The 5,000-nt window shown below is 43.1% G+C and overlaps 1 protein-coding gene across 2 annotated transcripts in view; it reads left to right on the top strand.

The window, feature by feature from the left end:
- LOC113830506 (protein lethal(2)essential for life) overlaps positions 1 to 5,000 on the top strand; it is a 28,970-nt gene that overhangs the window by 19,957 nt on the left and 4,013 nt on the right. The window lies entirely within an intron of this gene.

Below are 5,000 nucleotides of genomic sequence, written 5' to 3'. Positions count from 1 at the left end.
TATATACATATACATATGTGTGTGTGTGTGTTTGTGTGTCTATGCACATTTTTTGAACTGATTAACATTTATCTATCTTATTTTTGACCTCGAGCTTCCTTTACCCATTACACTACAAACAATATATTTACCTTTTGAATCTCACTTTACATTTACACTTACCCATCATTTTTTTACTTGGAGAGATTGATTAGTTTGTTTGTCATTTCCGCGACACAACATGACTCGCGCGTCTCCATGAATTATTGCCTGGAGTTACTCATGCGTTTGTAGTTAATGGCAGGGAATAACTTATCTCTTTTCGTCTCTGCGAGCGTTTGTTGATATAACTAAGATTTTAAGAAGAAGAAGAAAGTCTCTCTGTCTGTCTGTCTGTCTGTCTGTCTGTCTGTCTGTCTGTCTGTCTGTCTAGTGTGTGTGGGTGTGTGAGTGTGAGTGTGTGTGTGTGTGTGTGTGTGTGTGTGTGTGTGTGTGTGTGTGTGTGTGTGTGTGTGTGTGTGTGCGCGCGCGTGTGTGTGTGTGTGTGTGTGTGTGTGTGTGTGTGTGTGTGTGTGTGTGTGTGTGTGTGTGTGTGTGTGTGTGTGTGTGTGTGTGTGTGTGTGACCCTCTCTCTCTGTCTCCTTTCTCCCTCTCACTCTATTTCTCTCTCTCTCTCTCTCTCTCTCTCTCTCTCTCTCTCTCTCTCTCTCTCTCTCTCTCTCTCTCTCTCTCTCTCTCTCTCTCTCTCTCTCTCTCTCGCTATATATATATATATATCTATATATATATAATATATATATATATATATATATATATATATATATATATATATATATATATATATATATATATATATATATATATATATTCGCAAACAAGATATTTCGATCTGGGAATTCATTTGTACATTTCTTCATAAGATCATTCATTTTTTATTTACGAACCAGTACCTCCATCAGTTATCCTTTTCCTTTATATATATATGTTTATTTATTTGCTCTTTTGTTTATATACTCTCTTTCTCTCTGTTTCTCTCTCTCTCTCTCTCTCTCTCTCTCTCTGTCTCTCTCTCTCTCTCTCTCTCTCTCTCTCTCTCTCTCTCTCTCTCTCTCTCTTACCCGGGAGCTTAGAATCTTCCCACGAACTCGCTTTTTTGTCCCTTCTCGAGTGCACCTGTGTTCGCCTCTCCCTGGCTGAGTGGAAGCGGCCCCTCTCGCGGTTCCTCCCTCCCGACGGTACACCTGGCAACGATTTTCTCAAGGTCTTTAATGATCTGAGATAACGAGGAGTCATCAGCCTTCTGGTGAAAGCTGCCAGAATTCGAAGCATTTGCTGGATAATGTCTTTGGGACCGGGTAGCAGCTCAAGTCGGCGGGATCTGATAGGCGCAGGTGTTAACAGATGTCCATGGTTAGTTGGCTATGGTCGCATGATACGGTGCATATGCGCGCTCACACACACACACACACACACACACACACACACACACACACACACACACACACACACACACACACACACACACACACACACACACACACACACACACATACTTTACATACATATATACATAAATGCAAGTACATATACATATATACATAAATGCATACATTTATATATATATATATATATATATATATATATATATATATATATATATATATATATATATATATATATATATATGTATGTATATTGCTTGTTCTCAGATTTAATGTTACTATGATAGAAAAATCCTGATCTCACGCGGGGACAAGAAAGACCCATCGGCAGACAACGCCCCTTCTGCACTGGCGCCAGTAGGCGGCGACGAACGCCACGGAAAGAAAAAAACGTCCTCCTGCTGAATGCTATAACTGTCATCGGAGTCGCAGCCAGCCGGTGGATATGAGGCCGCCCGGCGTCATAAAGAGGGAGTATCGCCATAAAGCGAGGCCGGGAGCGGCCACGCCCGACGCGAGATAGAGTCCGGTCTTGTGAGGGCGGAGGCAGCAGCGAGGCCGAGGAGGGCGGAGGGCGGGGGTCGAGTAGTGCTTGATGTCAGCTGCTTCCCCTTGATACGCGAGATGACATCAGCTTCTCCTTCCCGGTGTTGCGCGAACGAGGAGGACTAGTTTGCAACGGCTGAGCTTCGGGTTCGCGTAAAAAGTGCTACCGTCTCTTGGGGTAGATTTATGGGCTTTATTAAGCTAAATGAGCATAGTTCATGGGGGCGCGAATCAACGAAACTGGACTTGAGTTGCCTCCACTCCTTCATTCTGTCTGGGAAAGGGTTCGCGCTCGAGGCCAGACAGAGGAAGCGGCGCGGAGGAGGCGACGGCGGACACAAAGCGCGCTGCGAGGTACGAGGCGGCCCCGAATGTCTATTGCTAATTTTACTCTCACGGTGTCAGCCTCCGTCGACTCCCTCGCTCGCCCCTCCCCCGTCTCTATGTCATCCCGCCCTGGGAACCTCAGACAGCGCCCCTTGGCGCTCATGGGGAGTGGAGACGCCCCGCGACCGGCAGTGTGGGGCGAGGCCGGCGTCGCCCGGCGGTGGGCGAGGCGCTCTTGTTTTCCCTCCTTTATATACGAACACGGATGCACAGACAAACGAAGGCGGATCAGTGTACATCGAATATGTATAGATGTGTATCTCCATATATGTGTATAAATATATATATATATATATATATATATATATATATATATATATATATATATATACACACACACACGCACACACACACATATATGTGTGTATATAAATAGATATGCGCATATACAAGCATAAAACACACACACCACGCACACACACACATATACACACACACACACACACACACACACACACACACACACACACACACACACACACACACACACACATATATATATATATATATATATATATATATATATATATATATATATATTTGTATGTATGTATGTGTTTACATTATATATTCACATATAAAAGGAAAGAGAATTTAAAAATATATTCGGATACGCTACTGGCACAATAGTTTCTGTGACCTGCTTTTTGTAATTAAGGGAATGTATGTACAATATACAGGTTCACTCCGGGATTGTGATTGCAAAAGTTTACAAAAATACCGTAAAGAATTTCAGTCTGTAAACTTACTTAGAAACCCACGAGATTTCAGCACGGACATTTTTTTTTAGATTTATTTGTTATTTCATTATCTTGACGAGACACTATTACAGCTACTTAATAACCTACTATTTAATAAATCAATAAATCATCAACTCCTGCCATAAAGAAAGAAAGGAAGAAAGAAAAAACAGAAAAGAAGCCAAAATAAAATAATGAACTCCTATCACAACCAACATTTCAGTGGATTTTCTGGTCGTTGGCTTCTGGCAACACTTTATGTCTCTTCCGTACTGCGGCCGTTATGGCTATACTTGTCGACGTGCTGCCTCCCTCCTTCTAAAAATATTGTGTAGCCATGCCCTTCCCTCCTCTATGCCCTCGTTCTCCAATTTCTTCATAACTGTTATTCTTTCTCGGTCATTACTCTGCTGACAGCATTTATTTATTCATTTTGTTGATCATGGTGATTTGAATATTATTTTGGTGATAATGATTATTGTTTTTGTTATTATCATTATTTATATAGTTTCGTTAAGGTCTTCCTCCCAGAGCCTCTTCTCCTTCCTTTCATCGAGAAGAGATTTAAAGGAAATTATATTAAGACCCTCCCGAGATAATGTATGATTAAAAAGTAGTTGGAAGGGGAAATAACATTTTCAAATAAATTCAATGAAAGTAAATGTAAAATAATTTACATGGTAACATATTAATAAAACACAAACAAAATTCCTTTACCCGCCTTCAAGAAAAAAAAATCCCAATCGAAAAATTAAAACAAATAAACCACAAACACCTTCCCATTCACCCTCTCTCCCCCTGCTCTCTCTTATCTCCCCTCACTTTCCCCTCGCCGCCCCCTTCCCTCTGCTAGCATCCACCTCCTCGCCCCCACCCCCTCCCTTTCGCTTTGCTCCGATCCTCCCCCTCCCTTTATCTGCCTTTCCCTTTGCTGGCCTCCAACACATCCCTTCTTCTTCCTTAACTTCCATTTCCCTCTGTTCCGATCCACCCCTCGCACTTTCCCCTCTGCTAGCCTGTACGTCCTCCCTCCCTCTCCCTTTATTCCCCTTTCCCTCAGCCTCCTCCCTCCCTTTCTCCGCCGTTCCCTCTGCTAACATGTACCACCTTCCTTCCCCTCCCTTTACCCCCTTTTCCTCTGCTAAACTCTACCTCCTCCCTCCCCCTCTCTTTATTCCCCTTTAACTCTACCTCCTCCCTCCTCCACCCCTTCCCTCCCCCTCCCTTTATTCCCCTTTCCCTCTACCTCCTCCCTCCTCCACCCCTTCCCTCTCCCTCCCTTTATTCCCCTTTCCCTGTACCTCCTCCCTCCCCCGCCCCGACCCACTTTGCTCCCTTCACACATGTCCACAGCGCGGCCTTCCACCGCGGTGAACGATGGTGGCTCTCGTTGGCAGGTGCGAGGGCCGTGAGAGCCAAGGTTTTGTTCGGATACTCACACCTCGAGTATGTTGTCCACAAACGTTCTTTCTTATGCCAAGCTACCGGGTAAGATCTCTCAAGGTTTATAGAATATATATATATATTTTTTTGGTTTCTGTTTTTGCTGCGTGGCAGGTTCTCGCGTGATTAAAAGGATAAATTGTTAGAAAATTGAGGTTTGACGAATCATTTTCTGCGAAGGCTACGTGATATAGCTGTTCCTCGGGGCTATTCTTGCGTTGAAGAACAACATGAGGCAATAAAACACAAGTGAATTTCAGTGTAAAAATATTTCCAAACGTCCTAGATCTTGGTCAAGGCGACCATAATGTTTCAACAAAGGATTTCTTCCATAATTGGATGGCTTCGCTGTCGATTAGATGTGTTCTTAAAGAAAAAGATTTTGTTGAGTTGGAGAAGATTTAAGCTGTAAACTCACAATTTCAAGACGAATCACACAGCCCTGAATAAGACGGTTCTTTTA

This window comes from Penaeus vannamei, chromosome 8, assembly GCF_042767895.1.
Source record: "Penaeus vannamei isolate JL-2024 chromosome 8, ASM4276789v1, whole genome shotgun sequence".
Classification (NCBI taxonomy): domain Eukaryota; kingdom Metazoa; phylum Arthropoda; class Malacostraca; order Decapoda; family Penaeidae; genus Penaeus; species Penaeus vannamei.
This window is presented reverse-complemented; position numbering and strand designations above follow the sequence as displayed.